The following is a 27403-nucleotide window of genomic DNA, read 5'->3' on the forward strand; positions in this document are numbered from 1 at the left end:
TATATTTAGTTAAATTCAATCCTGACGGGATTATATAATTTCCAGCTCGCTGGCCTAGTTGGATAGTGATTTCTTGTGGGTAATCTTTCCCCTGTCGTCGCTCGCCTTTTTCCAGAGGCTGACCCTAATGGCGTGGAGCGGTAGATCCTTGTTAGGGGAAGCGGGCGATATTCCCTGAATCAGCGGCAAACAAGCATCTGGTGTTTGCGGACGCCCTCCGCCTGCCGGAAGACCAGGATCCTGGCAATGTTCACCCTGGTACTGAAAGCCCAGTGACTACACACACACCGGGGTTCCTGCTATTGAGTGGTTTCTTTTTGTAGGAGGGTGAGCCGGAACAGGCCATTCGGCCCCACCTGCTATGATCAGCTAGCCCTCTCTCGCCAAGGCATAGTTCCAATCTCTACCCCGCGTAGCACACAACATGCTGGAGGAACTCAGCAGGTCAGACTATTAAACCCACCAACGGCGCCGACAGCCGCTCGCCTAAGTACTCAGTCCCAGTCCAGTCATTCAATCCTTTAAGGTGCAGCCCATTGAAGATCCTTCCTCTCCTAGAGATGAGGTGTTTGGAGCTTTTCTTGGTGTTTCTGTAGCTCTGGGTTTTTTATGAGTTGGGGTTGCTAGCCCCATCCCCAACCCTCCCCCTTTCACAGCCTGGCTTGGGACTGTCCACGGCGGAGTTCAGGCAGCTTCTATGGAGAGGAATAAACAGTCGACGTTTCAGGCCGAGACCCATCCTGAGGACTGGACGTGTTGTGCATGGTTTCTCCAGCATTTTGTGTGTATTGCTCTGCATTTCCAGCATCTGCAGAATTCCTTGTGTTTATGATTTTCTAACCCGTGTTTCCTGTTATGTCTACAAGTCACTATTTCTTAAAAATACTCTGCAACATGTTCTTGGGCTTCTGTGTTTGAGAATTTCAGAGTTCCCTGTCCTCTGGGTGTAGAGATTTCTGTATAAGGCAGTCCTAGATTTCTTCTTCCAAATCCTGGTGATCAAAATCGATGGAATACTCTCTCTGAGACCAGCTTGTTGATCTCGGTCAGGACTTCACAACAAGAAGCCCCTTCAGTTCTTCTGCACTTTAATTTAAAATGTTTAAAAATATATATTTCTTACTGTAATTTACAGTTTTTGAATGTGTTGTGCTGTACTGCTGCCACAAAATAACATATTTCACAATATACGTATGCCAGTAATTTGACATGATTCCGATTCACTAGAATGAGTCCGTCTCATTGATCCAACCCCTCCTGCTGTGACAGTCATAACACTATCATATTAGGCCATTTGACCCATCGAGTCTTCTCCGCCATTCTGTCTTGGCTGATTTACTTTTCCTCCCAACCCCATTCCTTTGCCTTCTCCCCGTAACATTTGACGCCCTTACTAATTAAGAACCTATCAACCTCTGCTCTAAATATACCCAAAGACTTGGCCTCCACAGTCATCTGTGGTAATGAATTCCACAGGTTCATCTCCCTCTGGCTAAGGAAATTCCTCCTTGTCTTTGTTCTAATCTAAAGCAACATCCTTCTGTTCTGCGTCTGTACTCCCCCACTATAAGAAACATCCTCTCCACATCCACTCTATCTAGGCCTTTTAATATTTGGTAGGTTATAATGAGATTCCCCCCTCATTTTTCTAAACTCCAGCGAGTACACTGCTCATACCTTAACCCATTCATTCCTGGGATCATTCTTGTGAACGTCCTCTGGACCCTCTCCAATGCCAGCACATTCTTTCATTGATAAGGGGCCCAAAACTGCTCATAATACTCCAAGTATAGTTTGCCCAATGCCTTATAAATCTTCAGCATTAAATCCTTGTTTTTATATGATCATTTTCTCGAACTGTACGCTAACAGTGCAATTGCCTTCCTTACCACTGACTCATCATGCAAGTTAACCTTTAGGGAATCCTGCAGGAAGAATCCCAAATCCCTTTCTGAATTCCCTCCCTGTTTAGAAAATAGTCTACACCTTTATTTCTTCTTCCAAAATGCATGACTTTACTCTTCTCTTCACTGTATTCTATTTGCCATTTCTTTGCCCATTCTCCTAATCTGCCTAAATCAGCCTGTAGCCTCCCTGCTTCCTCAACACTACCTGTCCTCTAAGCTATCTTCATATCGTCTGCAAACTTGGCCACAAAGCCTTCGGTTCTGTCATCCAGATCATTAACACTTAATGTGAAAAGAAGTGGTCCTAACACCAACCCCTGCAGTCACCACTTGTCACTGCCAGCCACCAGAAATGGCTCCCTTTATTCCTACTTTTTGCCTCAGCCAATCTTTATTAAGAGGCTAGAACTGCACGCAATACTTCTGGTGTGGTCTCACCTTGACCATGTATAATTGGAGCACCCAATCCTTGCCTCTGTACCTAAAGCAGACCGGCAGACCACCTTCTCGCTGAGCCTGTTTGTTCGTTGTCAGTCCCCAGTGTACAGGGACTGGTATTTCTTGATTTGAGGTGACTTCATCTTTGCCTTTAGCCACGTACTATGATGAGGACACTCTGGTGTCAAGATCTGTGTGACCTCTCAAAAGAGTAGCACACACATGCAATGTTGGAGGAGCTCTGTAGGTCAGGCAGCATCGTCACTCCTGATGAAAAATCAGTTGAAAGTTTTTCAAATGCAAGGACTTTTTCCCCCTTACTTTCTAGTCCTGTTAAAGGGTCTTGGCCTGAAATGTTGGTTGGTCATTTCTCTGCATAGATGCTGCCGGAGTTCCTCCAGCATTTTGTGTGTGTTTGCTCTGGATTTCCAACATGTGCAAAATCCCTTAGGTTTATATGACCGTAGACCAGGGGTTCCCAACCTTTTTTATGCCATGGACCCCTACCATTAACCGAGGGGTCCATGGACCACGGGTTGGGAACTCCTGCCATTGACTATAGGACATTTATGACCTCTCAAAAGGAGTGAGGATTTGAATTCTTGCATTGATCCTTGGCCATTGTGAGTGTGCAAATGACTCAGTGACTGGTCAACCTTGCGAGGCTGGCAGGACAGTGTGAGAGCTGTTGATGAGCTGGCCTTTGACGAAATGTCATGGTTGCCTTGTGGTTAGCGCAATGTTATTACTGCGTGAAGGTTCAGAGTTCAGTTCTGGCGCCTTCTGTAAAGGGTTTGTACATTCTCTCTGTGGCCATGTGGGTTTCCTCTGGGTGCTGTGGTTTCCTCCCACAGTCCAAAGAGATAATTGGTTATTGTAAATTGTCCTGTGATTAAGCTAGGGTTAAATAGGTGGGTTGCTGGGCAATACTGCTCATTGGGCTGGAAATGCCTGTTTCATGCTATATATCCAAACTAAATTGAGGGCAAACCTGTTCTGGCAGTTCAACTGAGAAATGTCTTGAAACAGTTTGAAGTTTGCTGTTACCTGCTGCAATCCACTCTGATGTGTCTTTACGAACGCTACACTTTCAGTAATTAATCACCGCTGTGGTAGTTTACACAGGTGCCTGCAGAACTGACTGCGTTGGCTAGGGTGACTTCATAAATGACTTAGTATGGATACAATCCCTTTTTAAGTTAATATAATTGGTTGCGTCACCACCAGCTGGAGAATGTCTCTGGTGGACTCACCTAATGGTCGTTAATAAGTAATGAGAATATACCTTGCCTAAACAACAGTGTGCTCCTTGCTGTCACATATGGCAGAGCCTTGACGCTGTCAAGATGCAAAAAACGGATGGATTTTTGGAATCCACTGATGAAAATACACGGGATTGAATGTTTATTTTTACTTAGTGATACAGCATGGAACAGGCCCTTCATCCCAACGAATTGGGCCATGCAGCAACCCACTGATTTAACCCTAGTCTAGTCATGGGATAACTTACAATGACCAATTAACCTACCAACCGGTGTGCCTTTGGACTCTGGGAGGTAACTCATGCGCACACGGGAAGGACTGTACAAGTTTCTTACAGACAGCATTGGAATTGATCTCCGAACTCTGACACATCGACTCTGTGCTCCTTGGATACATCTCAGTATTGTAATAACGTACCTCCTGGATAAAATCACTCCTTCTCTCTGTTGAAACCATCAATGTAAACAAGTGCCCAGCTGTAGAAACTTAGCAGAGTTGAATATTGTTTAAAAAAAATTCTGTTTCAAAGGTGAAACATTGTATTTATAGGATATCAATTTACTGTTGGGCAAAAGACATTTGGAAAGTAATTCTGTGTGTTAATATGCTTAATTTGTATCCAAAGTATGTATCCGAATCAAAATCAGGTTTATCATCTTAGGTTATAACTTTGAGCTTTGATGTAGGGTCTCAGCTCGAAACGTCAACTGTTTATTCATTTCCATAGATGCTGCCTGACCTGCTGAGTTCCTCCAGCATTTTGTGTGTGTTGCTCTGGACTTTCAGCATCTGCAGAATCTTTTATGTTTAGATCACAGGAAATGTGCTGCTCTGCAGAATCAGAATCAGGTTTATTCTGATCGTGAAGTTTGCCGTTTTGTGGCAATACCTAAAAAAAAATTACTGCAAGTTACAAGAAGGAATATAAAAATAGATAGTGTATGAAGAAAGCAAAATGGTGAGATGGTTTCACTCTGATGGTGAAGGGAAAGAAGCTGTTCTTAAACCACTGAGCGTGTACCTTCAGGCTCCTGTGCCTCCTTCCTGATGGTAGTAACGAGGAGCGAGCAGGACCGGGATGGTGACGGTCCATAATGATGGATGCCACCTTCTTGAGGCACTGCCTTTTGAAGATGTCCTCAACGGTGGGGACTTCCAGATATTACTACAGATGTTGGTCGTTCTTGCATCATAATGGTGGACAACCAACATGTTTGCCATTGTCATTAATCTTGATTCAGTGCTTCTTCCATTAAGATGACGCAAGTGTTTCTGTTACAATGTGCATGGGTTACCTCTTCGTTAGAGCAGATTTGGAGACTTCTGTCTGTTAATGCAGCCGATTAAAACACAGAGCACTTAATCAATGGAATTTCAGTCCATTGTTTATTGAAATTTCAACAGGACAAAGACTTGCATGAGATATGGCCTCATTGTGAATCCTACTTTATCAACAGTATTTAATCTTTTTCTTGCTGAAAAGAATGAATAGCATATCTTTAGTTGAAATGTTTAGAATTTACAAACTGTAGATGAATGGCCAGAATTTGAAGAATCTGTTTCTTGTCACAGGGAGGTGCAGTTGTCTTCCTTCTGATTTTAAAAGGTGGGAATTCTGGTTTAAAAGAAGAAATACAGCTAAATACTTTATTAGTAACACTTTTTTTGTGCTAATTATGGTAAACGATCGGCGCAAACAATGAAGAGGTGAGGGCAAAGTGACTGGGTGTGAGGTGAAGTCAACGCGAGGTCAAGGCATATTCAAAATGAAGTTGGAGCAGAGAACAGTTGGAGAAAAGGAGGAAAGGCAGGTTCAGGGCCCGTCCACCTAAACTGAGAGCAAAGTTTGATGGGGTTTAAGTGCTTGGCCAATTTGAAAAGGTCGTGGATGGGCCAAAACATGGCAGTGGGGTCCAGGCCTAGTGCATATTGATGTGACAGAGCCCGGGTCCCAGAGCGAGGAACGATTTAAGTGCCAGGCCAGATGGATTGAAAAGACAGGGTGACAGGACTGGAGGCGAAAGTCAGGCCGGTTCTGCTCACAGCTCTGATCTTTGCTACACTGAGGCTGAGGCTCTGGCCTTCTCCAGCTGTTCCAGGCTTCGTTTCTGCGAGCTCCACAGCATTTTCTGTGCTATGTGCTGAGCTGAGACCAAGACAGTGGCCTGCTCCAGGCTTCGTGTCTGAGGGCTCACTTTTGTCCTCCAGGCTATTTGCTTATTTTTATTGTTTGCACCATTTTTTTCCCTCTCTCTGCACATTGGATGCTTGTTGGTCTTTTTAAAAAGGTGTTCTTTGGGATTTCTTGTTTTGTGGCTGCCTGTAAGGAGACGAATTTCAGGGTTGTATAATGTATAGCTACTTCGATAATAATGAATGCACTTTGAACTTAATTTCAAACATGTGCATTTCAAAGCATTAGTTGCTCCTTTCTTCATGATGCTGCCTGACCTGAGTATATCCAGCCTTTCTATGTTTGTCCCTCCTTTCCACAGGGATCGCCCCCTCCATGATTCCTTTGCCTATTCACCCCTCCTGACTAATCTCCCTCCCGGCACTTATCCCTGCAAGTGGCCAAAGTGCTACACCTGCCCATTCACCTCCATTCAGCGCCGCAAACAGTCCTTCCACGTGAGGCGACACTTCATCTGCAAATCTGCAGGGGTCGTCTATTGTGTCCAGTGCTCCCGATGCGGCCTGCTCTACGCTGGTGAGACCTGTTGAAACTGGGGGATCACTTCACTGAGCACCTCCGCTCCGTCCACCAAAAGCAAAACTTCCCGGTGGCCAAACATTTCAATTCCGATTCCCATTTCCTTTCCCATATGTTAGCCCACGGCCTCCTTTTGTGTCACGATGAGGCCACCCTCAGGGTGGAGGCACAACACCTTACATTCTATCAGGGTAGCCTCCAACCTGATGGCATGAACATCAGCTTTTCCTTCCAGTAAAAACGTTTTCCCTCCCCCTTTTCTCTTCTTCTATCCCCCCCTCTGACCTGTTGCCTCTTCTCACGTGCCTATCATCTACCCCTGGGTCCCCTCCTCCTTCCCTTTCTCCGATGATCCACTCTCCTCTCCAATCAGATGCCTTCTTCTCCAACCCTTTACTTTTCCCACCCACCTTGCTTCACCTATCAGCTTCTAGCTGCCCAGCGTTTTATTCTGGTGACTTCTCAGTTCTGAAAAGGGTGTTGGCCCAAAATGGCGACTGACTGTTCATTTCTATCGATGCTGCCCGACCTGCTGGGTTCCTCCAGCAATTTGGATCTGAATTTGTATCCGGATTTGTATTTCAGATCTTGCCGTGGCCCTTGTACCTTTCTGCCTCCCTGCACTTCACCTTGTCTGTAACGGGCACCATAGTCTACATTCTGTTGCTGCTTTTTGTTCAGCAATATAGCGCGGATCAGGTTCTTCTGGCCCACAAGTAGTGCTGCCCCGGCAACCCCAATTTAACCCTATCTAACCACGGGGCAGTGTCCAATGACCAGTTAACCTACTCGGTACACCTTTGGACTGTGGGAGGAAACCGTTGCACCCGGGGAAAACCCAAGCATTCCGTGGCGAGGACGTACAGAGACACCTTACAGAGGAGGGTGGTAGAGGCAGGATACATGAGGGACTTCTAAGTGATGTTAAGATAGGCACATGAATGTGAGGAAAATGGAAGGATACGGACACTGTGTAGGCAGAGGGGATTAGTTTACTTGGCCATTTGATTATGAATTGAAAAGGCTCAGTACACCACGGTAGGCCGATTCCTGTGCTGTGATGTTCTATATGCTAGTGTCTTGCTAAACCCTAGTGGTGAGGGATGTGCTGATTGGTTCAAGAACGAATGGTTGGAGGGAAGCAGTTGTTCCCGAACCCGTTGGTGTGGGATTTCAGACTTCTGTATCTCCGGCCTGAAGGGAGTGGTAAGAAGATGGCATGGCCCTGATGGTGGGGATGTTGGCCTGAGGCAGTGCCTCCTGTAGGTGCTACCGATGAGGGGGAGGGATGTGCCTGTGATGTATCGGGCTGAGTCCACTGCTCTGCAGCTTCTTGCTCTCCGGCATGTTCAGGTGGTTTGGTGTGGTAGTGATGCAACCAGTCAGGTGTACTTTCAACAGTACACCTGCAGGAAGTATGTCAGAGCGTTCAATGACAGCCAGGCCTCCTTAATCTCCTATGGAAATAAAGACGCTGGTGTGCCAAGTCCGCTGATCTGTTAGCACCCTGGGATTGAAAGCTGCTGACCCTCTCCAGTGTCACTGTGCATGTTCTCCGTCTTTCCCCTTCCTGAAGCCAATAATCAGCTCTTTAGCTTGACTGAGGGGCTATTGTTGTGGCGCCCCCTTAACCGGGTGTCCTCTCTTGCTCCTGTCCTCTGACTCATTACCTGGGATTGGTCCGACAAAGTGTACAGTCAGGCTGTAGTTTGTAAAAGTCCACGGCTAATTGCAGAATTTGCAAGGTACACTATTTAAATCAATGTGTTATTCAGCATCTTTGCATACTGACACGTCAAGTCGAAGTGGAGTTTATTGATATCGGCACTATACTCCATGTGTGCACAGGTGCGATGAAAAACTTGCAGCAGCATCACAGGCCCCAGAGCATCAGATAAGCAGTGTTCACAGGAAAAGCACCAACTAAACAAAAATATACACCATTTTTATAAGGAAGAACACAATTTGAGCAAAAAAGGTCCATTTAAATGCAAAGTGGTTCTAGTGTTGCTAAGCTGTAGTGATTAGGTTTGCGTGCCAGTTGGTTCAACAGCCGAATGGTCGAAGGGAAGTAGCTGTTCCTGAACCTGGTGGTGTGAGGCTTCATGCTTTTGTACCTCCTGCCCAATGGGAGCTGGGAGATGATGGCATGTTCCGGATGGTGGGGCTCTTTGACGACGTGTGTTGCTTTCTTGAGAGTTGAGATGACTACACTTTTCACCACAGCAGTCAGGACTCACAATGGGCTGTGGAGTACTTGTTTTTGTATATTTTGCTGCCTTGTGTTGTTTACCTCACTGTCGGCTCAGTGGCCGTACCTCTGGGATGCTGGATGGGTCCGGGTGCGACACCAGAGCTGCCGTGTGGCTGACAAACAAGATGCAAACTGGTCTTCAGCAGTGAAAGCTGATGCAGAGAGAATCCAATTACAAATCCAGATTGGAAAAACAAGTTATAACGCAATAACAAAATCTGACTGCACACTATCCTTCATTTAATCCAAAACCAAAATTATTACAATGGCCTTTACACACTGAGATAAGGATTACCGAAGTAAAGCTTTGTATGTTTCTCAAATGACAAAAGTTCATCAAAAGTGAAATTAATGAAAGGATTTGTGGTGAATTACACCCTTGCTGCAAGGCCGATGTATAAATTGGTCTTTGCTTCAGGAGAGTAGAGCGGTGTTAACTGTAACTCTGAGAGTATTAGGCACAAAAACCTATTTATGTTGGGATAAATCAGAGTTCACATCATCTATAACCCGTCCTGTCCTAGTCCAACCAAAAGGTCACGGCCAAGAAAACGCACCAATGCCACCAGTTCCTCAGGAGGCTAAAGAGATTTGGCGTGTCCACGTTGACCTTTACAAATTTTCATTGATCCACTATAGAAATTGTCCTACCCTGATGCTTCACGGGTTGCTATGGCAACTGCTCTGCCCATGAGCACATTAAACTGCAGAGAGCTGTGGACATGGCTCAGCCCATCACAGAAACCAGCCTCCTCTCCATGGACTTTGTCTACACTTCTCACTGCCTCGGTAAAGCAGCCAACATAATCAAAGACCCCAGCCATCCCAGACATTCTCTCTTCTCCCCTCTCCCATCGGGCAGAAGATACAAAAATCTGAAAGCACGACCCACTGGGCTCAAGGTTAGCTTCTACCCTGCTGTAATAAGACTATTGAATGATTCCCTAGTTTGATAAGATGGGCTCTTGACCTCACAATATTATGATCTTACACTTAATTGTTTACCTGCATTGTACTTTCTCTGTAACTGTTATGCTTTATTCTGCACTTTGTTATTCTACCTCAAGGCCCTCTGTAATGATTTGATCTGCAAGTCAAGATTTTCACTGTATCTCGGTACATCTGACAATAATAAACCAATTCCAAATCCAGTTTCAATTACCTTGAAACTTACACGGCTCTGAAGGAAGATTGTCAACGAGTAACATGAAATGTATTTCTCTCTCTCAGCGATTCAAAAAAACATCAAAAATTTTGTTTGAGCTGCCGCATCCTTTGAGTGCTTACTGTTTTTAGATCAATTCCAGTACCAAAGAAGATGACAGTAACCTGCCTAAATGACCATTATCTGGTGTCATTAACATCAACCATTATGAGATGCTTTGAGCGACTGGTCATGGAGCACATTAAAGCCATTCTCCTGGCTACATTGGACCCTTTTCAGTTCGCTTTTTGCTCAGACTGATCCACTGATGATGCAATAGCCTCTGCCCTCCACTCTGTCCTGTCCCACCTGGAAAATGGGGTCTCGTATGCCGGACTGCTGCTTATAGACTTCAGTTCAGCGTGCAACACCATCAGACCCCAGAAACTGGTGGGGAAACTGTTCTCGCTGGGTCTCAACAGCCCCCTCTGCTACTGGATGCTGGACTTAACAGTAAGGCCACATTCAGTCCGTGTGGGCAGCAATGTCTCTAGTCCCATTACGCTGAGTATTGTCGCTCCCCAAGGCTGTGTGCTCAGCCCACTGCTGTTCACACTGCTGATGCAGGATCCAGCTCAGACTCTGTCATCGAGTTTGTGGATGACACAACAGTGATTGGCCTTATCAAGAGCGATGATGAGACTGAGTATAGAGAAGAAATGGAGCAGCTGCTGGATTGGTGTGAGAAGAACAACCTAAGCCTGAATGTGGAGAAGACAAAGGAATTCATTATGGACTTCAGGAAGGTGCAGACGAGCCATCCCCTTCTGTGAATACATGGCTCCTCCATAGAGAGAGTTAAGTTCAACAAGGTCCTGGGAGTTCACTTCGCAGATAACCTCACCTCCATGCACAAGAAGACACAGCAGGGCCTCCACTTCCCAAGGAGAATGAGGCAAGCAAGGCTCCCCACCATCTTAACTGGGTTTTACAGGAGCACCATTGAGAGCAATCTGACAAGTTGTATCTCCATCTGGTATGGGAGCAGTCGAGCATCGGACCTGAAGTCCCTACAAAGGCCTGTGAGAATAGCTGAGAGGATAATATGGGTCTCCCTTCGATCCATCAGCGGCATTTATCAGGAGCACTGTGTACTCGGGGGCCTCAGTGTTATCGAGGTACCCACCCATCTATTCAGCATCCTCCCTGACTTCCTACCATCAGGCAGGAGACTACGACGCATAAAAACAAGAATGGCAGGATGGGAAACAGTTTCTTCCCCCAGGCCATTAGGCTTCTGAACTCCCTGCCGCATGGTATTCAAAGTGTCACTGGTAAATCTGTTCTGTACCGTACAATATTTAATATTAATACACTTCAGTTGGTTATTTATGTGTGATTTATCTTACCTTCGTAACTTATCGTGTGTTTTGTGTACTACTGTGCTTTACACTCTGGTTCAGAGAAACATTGTCTCGTTTCTATACATTATATGGTTATATATGTTATATACATGAATATAGTTAAATGACAATAAACTTGACTTGAATGATTTCTTTTGGTTTGATTAGTTTTTGATTCTGAAATTGCCTGACAACGTTGCTTTGAACACAAGAGATTCTGCAGATGCTGGAAATCCAGAAAACACATACAGATGCTGGTGGAACTCAGCAGGTCAGGCAGCATCTATGAAGGGGAATAAACGGTTCACTTTTCAGGCCAGGTCTCTTTGTGGTGACTAGAAAAGAAGGAGGTAGAAGCCAGAATAGGAAAGTGCAGGTACGTAGTTTTAGCAAAGCTTTGAAAGACTATCATTCATTCTTCGCATTCTGTCTCGGTTGGTTTCCCTTCAGAACTGTAAAGTTTAATGGGATGAACTATGTGCCAGATTAAATATTTCTGTTGTCTCGGTTAACTGCAGTCAAAAGAATTGATTACTTTTTATTCAGGTGAAGCCTTTATTTGGAACATGGACATGATTGTGTAACAGTTCTAAAGTGAAACCTCTGCTGCTAGATTCTTTTCATCTGTAATTCCTGTGTTTAAATCTGAGACACAAGGATGAAAATTGATTGTGAAGTTTGCCCCAGGCTTTGGGAAATTCCACTTTGCTGTTGGCTAGCAGATATGACACTGAAGTAATTAAAAATGTATCTTTTCATGGCTTTTGTTGAGAAAGAAGCAGAGAGCTTTAAGGCCTTCTTGCTGGGGAATAGACGTGTATAGGGACTGGGCATCCATGGTGAAAATGAGGCGGTCAGGGCCAGAGAATTGAAAGTTGGTGAGGGGATCGAGAGCATGAGAAGTGTTGCAGATGTAGGTGGGAAGGGACTGAACCGAGGGGGATAGAGTGGATTTGAGGTACGAGGACATGATTTCAGTGGGGTGGGAGCCGACAAAGACAATGGGCCTACCCAAACAGTCAGGTTTGTGGATCATGAGTAGGAGGTAGAAGAGAGCAGTGCAGGGTAAGGGAACTATGAGTTTGATGACAGCGGATGGGAGTTCTCCAGAGTTGATGAAGTCTGTGATGGAGATAGTTTTTTGATGGTCCTCTTCAAGGGGTAGGTAAGAGGAGGTGTCTGAGGGTGAGTGTTGCCGCCTGGCCTCAGCAAGGTAGAGGTCTATGTTTCGATGTACATGTGACAAATGAAGTTCATCTTTTCTGTTATGATTCAAGTGTTGCTGTTTCATGTTATCGCTGATGTGGAATCCCAGTTTGTAACCATGGTGACAATCTTGATGCACAGCTTTAGGAATGCATTGTACCCTTTATGTACAGAGAGGAGCTCGTGACGAAAGACACCACCATTAGATCTGTAGTTGTGCTGATGGAGATGCATTGGAAAACCGGCTGAAATATTGGTGGTCAGCTTTCCTGTTGTTCAGTGAACCAGGGGCAAGAAGGACAGTTTTTTCAAATGGGGACAGAAGATGGTGGAGATCTTCAGTAGGTTGGCCTGTGTGTGTATGGAGAATTGGAGAGAATGTTTCAAATCTTACAAAGTAGGCCATTCGGCCCTTTGAACCTGCTCTGTTATTCTGTATGTTCATACCTGCTCAGCTATCACAATACTATTTGTCCCCTACCGTCCCCCTTCTCTCTTTTTCCATTCCCCATTCTGGTTCCCCCTCACTCCTTATGTTTTTCCGCCTACCCATCTCCTCCCTCTGGTTCCTTTTTTCCGTGGTCCACTCTCCTCTCCTATCGGATTCCTCCTTCAGCCCTTTACCTGTTCCACCTATCACCTCCCAGCTTCTCACGTCATTTGCTCTCCCCCACTCATCTGGTCTCACTTATCACCGGCCAGCTGGTGCTCTTTCCCCCTCCCCCCCACCTTCTCATTCTGGCATCTTCCCCCTTCCTTCCCAGTTCTAATGAAAGGTCTTGACCGGAAATGTCGATTGTTTACTCCCCTCCATGGATGCTGCCTGACCTGCTGAGTTCCTCCAGCATTTTGTGTGTGTGTAGGTCTGGATTTCCAAGCGTCTGCAGAATCTCATGTGCTTATATGTCCATTCCCCTTGATGTACCCAACATTGTGCCTGTCAACCCACCTTCCTTCTTAAATATATTCAATGACTCTCTCTTTACTGCCTTCCGTGGCCGAGGATCCCACAGACTGTGCGTGAACAAATTTTTCCTTGTCCAAGGGTGTGACGCCTGATTGTGACTGTAATACCTGGGACACGCCAGGCTTAGCCAGTTCCATCGCAGGGACAACCTTCCCCACCACCAAGGAGATCTTCAGGAGATGATGCCTCAGGAAGGTGGCATCCATCGTTAAGGCCCTCACCACCCAGGACATGCCCTCTTCTCACTGCTACCATTGTGGAGGAGGCACGGGAGCCTGAAGGCCGGCACTCAAATATTCAGGAACTGAGCTGTAGAGAGTTGCAAGGTACCCAGAAAGGAGGTGAAGAATGTACTAGAAGGAGGCATGAGAAGACCTTGATGAGTAGGATTAAAGAGAATCCCAAGGCATTATACACGTATGTGAAACTGAATAGTGTGAGGGTAGGACTGATCAGGGATGGTAGAGGAAATGTGTCCCTGAAATCAGAGGAGGTAGGGGAGGTCCTTAATGAATACTCTGCTTCAGAATTCATTAGTGCGAGGGACCGCAACATTTGTGGAGACAGCGTAAAAAAGGCTGATGTGCTGGAACATGAGGAAGTTGAGAAAGGGGATGTGCTGGAGTTTTTGAAAAACATCGGGATAGATAATGCCCTGGGTTCAGATGGGAAGACAGCAAAGAGATTACTGTGCATTTGGTGACGTTTGTGTTCTCACCAGCCACAGTAATGGTACCAGATGATTGCAGGGTGGCAAGTGTTATTCCATTGTTCATGAAAGTTAGCAGGGATAAACCTGGGAATTATAGACCAGTGAGTCTTACTTCAATGGTGGGCAAATTATAAGAGAAGGCTCTTAGAGACAGGACTTATGAGCATTTGGAGAAGCATCGTCTGATGAGGGGCCGGTCATGCCCACAAGCCTGATTGAACTCTTTGAGGGTGTGACAAAGCACATTGATGAAGGTAAAGCAGTGGATGGGGTGTATGTGGGGTTTAGTAAGGAGTTTTATTAGGCTCATTGAGTAAGTCAGGAGGCATGGATCCGGGGAAACTTGTCTGTGTAGATTGAGAATCAGCTAGCCCACAGAAGGCAGAGGGCAGTTGTAGATGGAGCGTATTCTGCCTGGAGGTCGGTGACCAGTGGTGTTCCGCAGGGCTCTGTTCTGGGAACCCAGTTCTTTGTGGTTTTTATGAATGACTTGGATGATGAAATGGAATGGCTGGTTAGTAAATTTGCAAATGAGACGAAGGTTGGTGGTGTTACGGTTAGTGTAGAAGGTTGTCCTTGGTTACAATAGGACATTGACAGGATGCAGAGCTGGGCTGAGAAGTGGAGTTCAGTCTGGAAAAGTGTAAAGTGATTCACTTTGGAAGGCTGAATTTGAAGGCAGAATACAGGGTCAGTGGCAGGATTCTTAGCAGTGTGGAGGAAGAGAGGGATCTTGAGGTCTCTGTCAATAGATCCCTCAAATTGCCATGCGAGTTGATAGGGTGGTTAAGAGGGTGTATGGTGTGCTGTTTTCTGGGGGGGGGGAGGTGTTGAGAACTAGAAGACATACAGTACTGTGCAAACGTCTTGGGTACATATACGTATATAGCTAGGGTACCTAAGACATTTGCACAGTACTTTATTTGTCAACATGGAGCACAGGATTTTGTGAATGGTGAGGGTGGAGTGCTGTGGAAGGTGTATGGGTAGGTGGTAGATAAGGAGTGTCAGAAACGAGAGGTAGCACGCGTGTAGACACATCCAGTCCTGAGGCACCAGGCAAGGTCATTTGATTCCAAACAATTGGTTTATTGATCATTACAGAATGTCTCTCTGGTGCTTCCTGCTCCCTTCCCCTTTTCCCAACTGTTTTCCCCTCTCCCTGGCCCCTTTGCACTCTCAGTCCACAGCAGAGACCCATAACAGAATTAGGTTTATCATCACTCACATCTGCTATGGAATTTACTTTTCTTTTGTAGCAGCAGTGCAGTGCAATATATAAAGTTACTACAGTACTGTGCAAAAGTCTTAGGCACCCCAGCTATATAAATGTGCCTATAAGTAGGTTCAAGGTGAGAGGGAGGAGGTTTATTTTTTTTGTAATTTATTTTTTATTGAATTTCATCATCAAACAAACATTTCCATAAGATGTATTTCAGATACTTCTATCTATGACTTTATATCTCTGCTTTTTGCTTAGGGAAACTTGTTTTTCTATATTTTTTTTCTGGACCTTCATAACCTTCTTCCTGGTGAGAGAGAGGAGAAGAGAGAATGTTCAGGGTAGGCTGGGACTTTGATTATGCTGGCTGCTTTACTGAGGCAGTGAGAAGTGTAGGGGAGGTTGGTCTCTGTCTATACTTCTCACTTCTTGTGCTGTCTCCGTCTATACTTCTCACTTCTTGTGCTGTCTCCGTCTGTACTTCTCGCTTCTCGCGCTGTCTCCGTCTGTACTTCTCGCGCTGTCTCCGTCTGTACTTCTCGCTTCTCGCGCTGTCTCCGTCTGTACTTCTTGCGCTGTCTCCGTCTGTACTTCTCGCACTGTCTCCGTCTGTACTTCTCGCTTCTCGCGCTGTCTCCGTCTGTACTTCTCGCGCTGTCTCCGTCTGTACTTGTCGCTTCTTGTGCTGTCTCCGTCTGTACTTGTCGCTTCTTGTGCTGTCTCCGTCTGTACTTTTCACTTCTTATGCTGTCTCCATCTGTACTTCTCACTTCTTGTGCTGTCTCCGTCTATACTTCTCGCTTCTTGTGCTATCTCCGTCTGTACTTCTTGTGCTGTCTCCGTCTGTAGTTTTCGCTCCTTGTGCTGTCTCCGTCTATACTTCTCGCTTCTTGTGCTGTCTCCGTCTGTACTTCTCACTTCTTGTGCTGTCTCCGTCTATACTTCTCGCTTCTGGTGCTGTCGCCGTCAGTACTTCTCGCTTCTCGCGCTGTCTCCGTCTGTACTTCTCGCGCTGTCTCCGTCTGTACTTCTCGCTTCTTGTGCTGTCTCTGTCTGTACTTCTCGCTTCTTGTGCTCTCCGTCTGTACTTCTCGCTTCTTGTGCTCTCCGTCTATATTTCTCGCTTCTTGTGCTCTCCGTCTATACTTCTCGCTTCTTGTGCTGTTTGCTGTCTATACTTCTCACTTCTTGTGCTGTCTCCGTCTGTACTTCTCGCTTCTTGTGCTGTCACCGTCTATACTTCTCACTTGTTGTGCTGTCACCGTCTATACTTCTCACTTGTTGTGCTGTCACCGTCTGTACTTCTCACTTGTTGTGCTGTCTCCGTCTATACTTCTCACTTGTTGTGCTGTCTCCGTCTGTACTTCTCACTTGTTGTGCTGTCACCGTCTGTACTTCTCACTTCTTGTGCTGTCACCGTCTGTACTTCTCACTTGTTGTGCTGTCTCCGTCTGTACTTCTCACTTGTTGTGCTGTGCTCTTCTATGTTCTTGTTGGTTTGTCTCAGCTGGTCTTTTCGCTGTCTCCGTGTGACTCAATTAACTCTTGTACTTTCCCACATGTTGGCAGTGATATTGGCTTCCTGATTTGCATAGTTTTGGTCGAACATGTTTTGCTAGACTTAATCATGCATGGAATCATGCAGTAGCAAGGACTGAAATATTGCATGAATGACAGTTCCTTTGTCACTCTGTAATAACTGGAAGGTGTAGGTTTGTTTCTGTCTGCACCTGTCATTCCTGTGAAATGCCAAGAAGGTGTGATGCATTGTTTGCCTGAAGTATTGAGTGAGCCTGGGGCATGCAGGGCTTTAGGAAAATCTGCATTCCTGGAGAAGGTGTTGACTGTAGATAAGAACATTTATTAACTTTCCCCAGTACTTGTGTGAATGCACAAATACTTAGAATTGTTTTCTCATTCAGTCTGCAGTGTATTTCACTAAACTGTCAGCAAGAGTATTGGAGGGGGTTTGAAGTTTACAGAGCTACCAACTCATTACCGGAGACACACGTCCGTCCACAAGTGATCAAGGAGAAGGACATTCCAACCAGTCCAGATGCGAAACATTGACTGTCCATCTCCCTCCGCAGATGCTGTCCGACCTGCTGAGTTCCTCCAGCACTTTGCACACTGCTCCGGCTTCCACTATCTACCATCTCCTCTGCCATGAATCAGGTGCCCTACAGCACCGAAACAGGGCCGCCGGTCCCACTGGTCCATCACGGAAACAGGGCCGCCGGTCCCACTGCTCCATCACAGAAACAGGGCCGCAGGGCCGCCGGTCCCACTGGTCCATCACAGAAACAGGGCCGCCGGTCCCACTGCTCCATCACGGAAACAGGGCCGCAGGGCCGCCGGTCCCACTGCACCATCATGGAAACAGGGCCACCGGTCCCACTGCTCCATCACGGAAACAGGGCCACCGGTCCCACTGCTCCATCATGGAAACAGGGCCACCGGTCCCACTGCTCCATCACGGAAACAGGGCCGCAGGGCCGCCGGTCCCACTGGTCCATCACGGAAACAGGGCCGCCGGTCCCACTGCTCCATCACGGAAACAGGGCCGCAGGGCCGCCGGTCCCACTGCACCATCATGGAAACAGGGCCGCCGGTCCCACTGCTCCATCACGTAAACAGGGCCGCAGGGCCGCCGGTCCAACTGCTCCATCACGGAAACAGGGCCGCAGGGCCGCCGGTCCCACTGCTCCATCACGTAAACAGGGCCGCAGGGCCGCCGGTCCCACTGCACCATCACGGAAACAGGGCCGCAGGGCCGCCGGTCCCACTGCACCATCACGGAAACAGGGCCGCCGGTTCCACTGCACCATCACGGAAACAGGGCCGCCGGTTCCACTGCACCATCACGGAAACAGGGCCACCGGTCCCACTGCACCATCACGGAAACAGGGCCGCCGGTCCCACTGCACCATCACGGAAACAGGGCCGCTGGTCCCACTGCACCATCACGGAAACAGGGCCGCCGGTCCCACTGCTCCATCACGGAAACAGGGCCGCCGGTCCCACTGCTCCATCACGGAAACAGGGCCGCCGGTCCCACTGCACCATCACGGAAACAGGGCCGCCGGTCCCACTGTACCATCACGGAAACAGGGCCGCCGGTCCCACTGTTCCATCACGGAAACAGGGCCGCCGGTCCGACTGCTCCATCACTGAAACAGGGCCGCAGGGCCGCCGGTCCCAAGGAAACAGGGCCGCCGGTCCCACTGCTCCATCACGGAAACAGGGCCGCCGGTCCCACTGTTCCATCACGGAAACAGGGCCGCCGGTCCCACTGCTCCATCACGGAAACAGGGCCGCAGGGCCGCCGGTCCCACGGAAACAGGGCCGCCGGTCCCACTGCTCCATCACGGAAACAGGGCCGCAGGGCCGCCGGTCCCACTGCACCATCACGGAAACAGGGCCGCCGGTCCCACTGCACCATCACGGAAACAGGGCCGCCGGTCCCACTGCACCATCACGGAAACAGGGCCGCCGGTCCCACTGCACCATCACGGAAACAGGGCCGCCGGTCCCACTGGTCCATCACGGAAACAGGGCCGCCGGTCCCACTGCTCCATCACGGAAACAGGGCCGCAGGGCCGCCGGTCCCACGGAAACAGGGCCGCCGGTCCCACTGCTCCATCACAGAAACAGGGCCGCCGGTCCCACTGCTCCATCACGGAAACAGGGCCGCCGGTCCCACTGCTCCATCACGGAAACAGGGCCGCCGGTCCCACTGCTCCATCACGGAAACAGGGCCGCCGGTCCCACTGCTCCATCACGGAAACAGGGCCGCCGGTCCCACTGCTCCATCACGGAAACAGGGCCGCCGGTCCCACTGCTCCATCACGGAAACAGGGCCGCCGGTCCCACTGCTCCATCACGGAAACAGGGCCGCCGGTCCCACTGGTCCAGCACGGAAACTGGGCCGCCGGTCCCACTGGTCCAGCACGGAAACTGGGCCGCCGGTCCCACTGGTCCATGCCGACCAACAATCTCATCTAAGCAGGTCCCATTTGCCCACGGTGCAGTTCCCAACTTCTTTTAGACCATAGGCCAATACCATTAAGCAAGGAGCCTGTGAGCCCCAGGTTGAGAACACCTGCTCTAAACCTTTCCTATTTATTTACCTGTCCATATATTTTAAATATTGTATACTTACTTTTATTGTTTGCATGGTTTGTTTTTTTTCTGCACTTTGGGTGTCTGACAGTTTTTAAAAAATGGTTTCTTTGTTTTGTGACTGCCTGTAAGGAGATGGATCACAAGGTTGAATATAGTATGCATACTTCGATAATAAATGTACCTTGAAATATCATTACAGGTACCTGCCAGAACCACTTCCATACTGCTGGCCATCTTCTGGAAGCAAAAGTTGCCCCTCAAGTTCCTATTAAATCTTTCCCCTCTCACCATAAACCTGTACCCTCCCATTCTTCATCAGCATCATTATGAGCAGGATCTTGGTCTTTCTATGACCATGATCGCTCTTGGCAAATTTTTCTACAGAAGTGGTTTGCCATTGCCACCTTCTGGGCAGTGTCTTTACAAGATGGGTGATCCCAGCCGTTATCAATACTCTTCAGAGAATGTCTGCTTGGCGTCAGTGGTCGCAAAGCCAGGACTTGTGATGTGGACCAACTGCTCGTACGACCGTCCACCACCTGCTCCCATGGCTTCACATGCTGCTGTTTGGGGGTGGGGGGGCTAAGCAGGTGCTACACCTTGCCCAAGGGTAACCTGCAGGGTAGCGGAGGGAAGGAGCATCTTACACATTCTTTGGTAGAGACGTATCTCCACCCCACCATCCATATGAACATAGGAACAGGCAATAATTATCAACAGAACCAGGAGAGCAGGGAGGACCATTTAACAGATGTTGTGCAGGGACAGTGAGGGTATTAAACCTGAGTGAGTTTTGTTGAGAAGCTAGATAGCTACAGGAAAGAAGCTTTGGATTTGACGTGTAGTCCTGGTGGTGATGGACTTGTATCTCCCTGATGGCAATTTGGTGAATAGGTGACTGCTAGGGTGGGTGGAGTCAGCAGTAATTCTTCCAGCTCTTTTCTTCGCTGTGGCGATGAACAGGTCTTTTAATGTCGGTAGCTGACAGCCAATGATCTTCTCCGCTGTGTGGACCACTCATTGCAACCTGGACTTGGAGGGGGAGGAGGTGGCAGGAATCCAAATGGGGATAGAGGTGTTTATTGAACTAAACTCCATTCGGCATTCTGCAACCCATTTAGCTAGCTAATCAGGTCCTTGTGATGCTCAATGCATAGTTTAGGTTCAAATTGACTGTCACAGACATTGAAACCCAGGATAACACAGTGCATTACAAACATCACAAATATAAATGGCCATGAACAAATTAGCAAAATGATAATAAATTACACAACAAATAGATACAGTAAACATTAGAACACCACTCTTGATGTAAGGTCTTGACCTGAAACATCAACTGTTCATTTCCCTCCGTAGGTGCTGCCCTGACCTGCTGAGTTGAGTGTGTGCAAGCTGAGGGAAGGGGTGGCGGGATAGAGGAGGGGAGGGGGAGAGAAGGGGTGGATCGAGAGAAGGGTGGGGGGAAAGGGAGAGAGAAAAATCTGTTTGCAGGTTGAATTAGTGATTTGCAGGTCAGTTCAGAAACCTGAGAGCAGCGGGGGAAGAAGCTGTTGTTGAACTTTGAGGTGTAGGTCTTCAGACTTCTGTTCCTCTTCCCGATGCCCCATGCTCAAAGAGTGAGTGATGTTAACAGAAGGATATACCATTTTTCCTACAAAAATGCTGCTGTTGGACATCTGATCTCCACTTGGGAGAGGAGACCCGGATGGTTTAGGTTTAGGGTTAGGGGTGGTTTAACATCTCATTGAATAACAATTCCATCAGACCACAAGACATGGGAGCAGATTAGGCCATTCAGCCCATTGAGTCTGCTCCACCATTCCATCTTGGCTGATTTATTATCCCACTCAGCCCCATTCTCCTCCTTTCTCCCTGTAACCTCTGACATCCTTTCTAATCCGGATCCTATCAACCTCTGGTTTAATTATACTCAATGACTTGGCCTCCACAGCTATCTATGGCAATGAATTCCACAGATTCACCACCATATGGCAAAAGAAATTTCTTCTTAGCTCCATTCTAAATGGATAATGCTCTATTCTGAGGCTGTGCCCTCTGGTCCTAGACTCCCCCCACTATTGGAAGCATCCTCTCCACATCCACTCTATCCAGGCCTTTCAATATTCAGGAGATCCCCCCCTCATTCTTCTACACTCTCTGTCAGGGCTGCACAGGAGCACCCACCTGAATGTTTAATGTTAAATCTCTGTGGTGGTAGAAGAAGCTGTGGACTGAAGTGAAAGTGTGTCTGAATCACATTGAAGTTGAAATCAGTTAATGGATTTTTATTGAAGTCTCTTCGCTTTGCTGTTGCCTGAATTGAATTGACTTTATTTCTTACATCCTTCACTTACATGAGGAGTGAAAATCTTTATGTTACATCTCTGTCTAAATGTGCAATTTATAGTGATTTGTAATAAATAGTATGTACAACAGGACAGTCAACATAGCATAGAAATATAATTGTATCAGCGTGAATTAATCAGCCTGATGGCCTGGTGGAAGAAGCTGTCCCGGAGCCTGTTGGGTTTAATACTGCAGTACCGTTTCCCAGATGGTAGCAGCTGGTTTGTGGTTGGGGTGACTCTGGTCCCCAGTGATCCTTTGGGCCCTTTTTACACACCTGTCTCTGTAAATATCCTGAATAGCGGGAAGTTTACTTCTGTAGATGTGCGGGGCTGTCCGCACCACTCTCTGCAGGGTCCTGTGATTGAGGGAAGTACAGTTCCCATACCAGACAGTGATGCAGCCAGTCAGGATGCTCTCAATTGTGCCTCTGTAGAAAGTCCTTAGGATTTGGGGACTCATACCAAACTCATGCCATACTGTCTGAGGTGAAAGAGGTGCTGTTGTGCTTTTTTCACCATACAGCCGCTATGTACAGACCACATAAGGTCCTCTGTAATGTGTATACCGAGGAACCTAAAGCTGTTCACCCTCTCAACCCCAAATCCATTGATGTCAATAGGGGTGAGCCTGCCTTCATTCCCCCTGTAGTCCATAACCAGCTCCACAACGGCTTCTAAATTAGTTTACTGACTTGATGTTTATTAGTTCAGTTAATATATTTACTGAAGTTGCCCTCTTCTGCTCAGTGTCTGTCTCCTCTTCACTTTTGAGATGAAATACAAAGTGTAAATACAACATCTGCCATTTGTTGATGATAAAACAATCAGTGTTAAGTGTGTTACCTGGACTAGATTGGGTTAATTCTGTCCATCGGTGAACATGTTCAACAGCATTAGCTATAATAGGTAATCTGATTAAGAGAAAGTGTACTGAGACCAGCGCTAAGTCTCTGTCACTATGGAAACTAAAAGGCTGCTGTCTGTACCCGCGAGAGAAATTGGTGTCTCAGTGTCATGGTTTCTCAGTACAAGAGATTCTACAGATGCTGGAAATCCAGAGCAACACACACAAAAATGCTGGAGGAACTTAGCAGGTCAGGCAGCATCAATGGATGTGCATGAACTGTTGAGATTTTAGGCCAAGACCCTTCTTCAAGCCATGAAAGGAAAGGCACCAGAATAAAAAGGTGCGGGGAGGGGAAGGAGGACTAGGTAGAAGGTAATAGGTGAAGCTCGGTGGCTGGGAATGGTAAAGGGCTGGAGAGGGAATCTGATTGGAAGGAACCAGAGTGGGGAATAGAAGAAGAGGGAAGGAGAGGGGAAACTTCTCTTTTAGCATTTAGCTTTCCTACCGTAAGAGGTACATAATGGAGAAAGAAAACAGTTCCAAGTTTGGAATCATGTATACGGCTTGTTAATGTATGCTTATTAATAGCATGGTAAGAGGCCCTTCTGGCCCAATAAGTCCATTCAGCCCAATTACACCCTGTGTTATACTTGACAGTTTCATTGCTTCAACTAACGTCAAAGTGGAGTTTATTGTCTCACACGCAAGTACATGTAGGCGCAGATGCAATGAAAAGCTTACTTGCAGAAGTTTCATAGGTACTTAGCATCATGTAAGCAGCATTCACAAGTAAACCATTAATTTAACATTAAGTATACACAACTTTTACAAGAAAGAACACAATTAGAACAAAATAAACCAAAATCTATTTTAATGTAAACTGATAAAAATGGTCATAGAGTTAATGAAAGGGAAGTGACTGTTCTTGAACTTTGTGGTGTGGGACCTCAGGCTTCCGAAACTCCAGTAGTAGCTATGGGTCGTCAGGCTTCTGAACCTCCTACCCGTTGGTAGCTATGGGACCTCAGGGTTCTGAACCTCCTACCCTTTGGTAACTATGGGTCGTCAGGGTTCTGAACCTCCTACCCGTTGGTAACTATGGGTCGTCAGGGTTCTGAACCTCCTACCTGTTGGTAACTATGGGTTGTCAGGGTTCTGAACCTCATACCAATGGTAGTTGTGAGAAGATGGCATTGTTCAGATGGTGAGGATTTTCAATGATAAATGTATATGGTACACTTCCATTGCTTCAAGTAATATTATGTGAAATATGAGCAAACATGAAAATCCAGGCATTAACAGATTCTGGATTAAAAATTAACTTTTGATATCTGTCAAATCCACTTTCACTCAGTGAAACCAGAGGTGTTTCTGTTGCATCATTGCACCAGTTACCTGTCCTTGCAGTCTCCCCAACCCCCTCCCCCAGCTAAACTACTAAGCTTTAACACCACACGTGCCATATCAGTCCCTCTAGTAATTCTTTTAAACACCAATCCTTACAAGAACATCCACAGCATCATACAGTGAGAGAAAAGCAATTGAAAGGCCATTTCCTGGATCTTGCAGTTGGCAAGAAGACCGACATCTATTGTAAACATAAGAGATGCTGCGGTGCTGAAAGTCCAAAGAAACACATCCAATAAATGCTGGAGGAACACAAAGGGTCAGGCAGCACCTATGGAGAGAAATAAACAGCCGATCTTTTGGGTAGGGGCCCTTCATCAGGACCAGTGAAGTATCTTGTCCTGAAACATTGGCTGTTTATTCCCCTCCATAGATGCTGCCTGACCTGCTGAGTTCCTCTGACGTTTATTGGGTGTCTTTAGGAAGGTGGCATTGAGCTGCATTAGTGTGTGTACTGTTGTGTTCCGGACACCCCTCTTTCTCTCCTTGGAATTGAGGATGACTTGCTTCTTCTCCAGTTCCGAGTGTGATGCGTTTCATTTGGGGGACCTGCCAATTCAGGTAGGTCTGTACTGTGCTGCAGTGGTCTATGTTCCAAGCTTCCTGACCTGTTGGGCATATTTGTATGTTTGGGATGGGTTTTGGGGGAAGTTGGAGGTGGTTAAGAGTCTTTAAAATTCTGACTGAACCAGTCTAACCAGGAAAAGATCAATGCCATGCCATGGCTTCGTGGAATTCCAGACTCTTAGCTGGAACTAGCTGAAGTATGTTGTGAATTAAGCCAATTCTGCCATTTATTTCCTAAGAACAATCCTTCTGTAGCACATTTCCCAGCTTTGGGACTTCCTTGAGCATTTACGACCAACTTGGGTGTGGGGTAGCTATTGGAGGGAAGTGCGTTGGCAGGCTCTCATAGAAATATACAACACTGAAGCAGGCCCTTCAGCCCATCTTGTCCATGCTGACTGCAATGCCTACCTACACTGTCCCATTTGCTTTCATTAAGTTCATATCCCTCTACTTTCCTATCCACGTATATGTCCAAAGGAACCCACACAAAATACTGGAGGAACTCAGCAGGTCAGGCAGTGTCTGTGGAAATGAATAAACAGTCGATGTTTAGGACCGAGATTCTTCTTTTATTGTCATTTAGTAATGCATGCATTAAGAAATGATACAATATCCTCCGGTGTGATATCCCAAAACACAGGACAGACCAAGACTGAAAAAAAACTAACAAAACCACATAATTATAACATAGTTACAACAGTGTAACAATACCATAACTTGATGAAGAAGTCCATGAGCACAGTAAAAAGTTCAAAGTCTCTGAAATGTTCCACATCTCACGCAGACGGGAGAAGGAAGAAAAACTCTCCCTGCCATACCCAACCACGGTCCGACTTCGAGTCATCTGAAAACTTCGAGCTGTGATCAGCTGTCTGACACCGAGTACTGAGCGCCATCTCTATCCGAACGATTCGACCTCCATCTCGGTCGCCAACAGCAGGCAAAGCCAGGGATTTTGAGGCCTTACCTCCGAAAGATTCCCGATCACACAGTAACAACAGTAGCGCACTGGTGTTTCAGAAACTTTTCCAGAAATTTTCTGTGCTTTCACGTCCGTCTCCATCAAATCAGAATTGTCCACGGCCCTTATTTAACGGATACAGTATCATTTTTCACCGGAGGGCTGCGCACACGCAGGCGCGCTGCTCTCTCTCCTCCCGCCGTTTGTCATGTGTACATTGAACCATTTAAATATACAGTATAATGCGTTGTTTGCACCAACAACTAACGCAACACAATTACAAGGACGTTGCCAGGACCTGAGGGTTTGAGTTATAGGGAAAGATTGAATAGGTTAGGGCTTTATTCCTTAGAGCATAGGAGAACGAAGGGAGATTTATTTAAATGTACGTTTAATTATCATTCAAACATACATGAATACCCATGAATACAGCCAAACAAAGCAGTATTCCTCTCGGGCCAAGGTACAAAACACAGTACCAATAGTCTAACACAACAGAAAGCACATATCAAACATGAAGATAGCAGTAAACATACAGCCACACAAAAAAATACAGCACAAGTCCCTGAGTAACATGATGTAGATTGATGGTGCATGGGTGTTGTTGGCAAAAACAAGCAGTTCTCAGCAGTCCGCAGACAAACACATGCTTGTATGCCTGCAATCCAGCTTGTCTTTCACCGAGCGAACACTGGAGTGCAGCACCATCGGGAGGACCAGTTCCCAACTCCAGACATCCCACCCTGCAAAAACTCATTTCAGGGAGGTAGCACCATCAATTTGCGGGAGACTTCCGGGAGAGGTGGGATGTCTGCAATAGAGTAGCTCCTTAGCAGCTAGCCAGCTAGTTTAAATAACGTTAGTTATGCTATTAAACGAATGACACCTGTTAAACTCACCTCAACATGTCTTTCACAATCTTAACCCACCATGGACAATAGAAAAGTCACTGTTGCAAACAGTGCAGCGAGCAACACTGTCATTATTTTGACCCCTATTAGGCAGGGGTACACTTTAGGGTGGTCTGGGGTGAAGTGCGTTTCATATATATTTTTTTGGAACACTGCAATGGCGCGCTCTCTCTCTCCCTCTCTCTCTCTCGTGGTCACTCGCGTGCTCTCAAGCGCTCTCGCTTTCTCTCTCTCCCTCTCTCGCTTGCTTTCTCTCGCGCGTGCGCTCTCTCGTGGTCGCCCTCGTGCTGTCTCTTGCTCTCAGAAAAATTGATTTCTGTGATATTGTATATAATTTGTGGGCATCAGGGAGCCACTATTAATATACGGGAGACTCCCGGAAGTTCCAGGAGAGGTGAGATGTCTGCAACTCAGAGCGGATGCCAGGCCACACTGTCTCTGGTGTCTTCCCTCCTGGACTGCTGGAACAGGCAAACCCCAGGCTTGAGGCCTAGTCTTCGCTGCAGCCCAGGCTAAGCAGCTCCCCGCCAATAAACAAGTGAACTGGACTTTACATTATTTTACATTACCAATGTCTGACAGGGTCTTGCGATCACAATAAAAATGTCCAAGACAATCACTCGCAGTTAAACTGCACACCGCCTTCATGAATCAACACCAGTGCCTCCCTACAGCAGGCCGCAACAACGGTCCGCACCAATTCCAGCTTCTCCAGCTCCTTCGCCACCAAACAGCTCGTTGATGGGGCAGTTGGGGTTTTTGCACTACTGATTTAATTTAACTATTTAATATATATACTTCCTGTAATTCAGTTTTTTTTCCCGCTCTTTTATCATGTATTGCATTGTACTGCTTCTGCAAAGTTAACAAATGTCGGTGATATTAAACCTGATTCTGAAGTTCTTAATGTCCAGCAGTGTTTTGCAGTTGTAAAAAAATGACATAAACACCTTTATTTGGCCTGGTATATACAATTATGATACAATTAGGGTAAATGCAAGCAGC

General features: G+C 46.8%; 1 protein-coding gene across 1 annotated transcript in view; it reads left to right on the forward strand.

The window, feature by feature from the left end:
- The window catches only part of elapor2b (endosome-lysosome associated apoptosis and autophagy regulator family member 2b), a 175722-nt gene that overhangs the window by 741 nt on the left and 147578 nt on the right, over positions 1-27403 (forward strand). The window lies entirely within an intron of this gene.

The sequence above is a fragment of the Mobula hypostoma genome, chromosome 20, assembly GCF_963921235.1.
Source record: "Mobula hypostoma chromosome 20, sMobHyp1.1, whole genome shotgun sequence".
NCBI classification, from domain to species: domain Eukaryota; kingdom Metazoa; phylum Chordata; class Chondrichthyes; order Myliobatiformes; family Myliobatidae; genus Mobula; species Mobula hypostoma.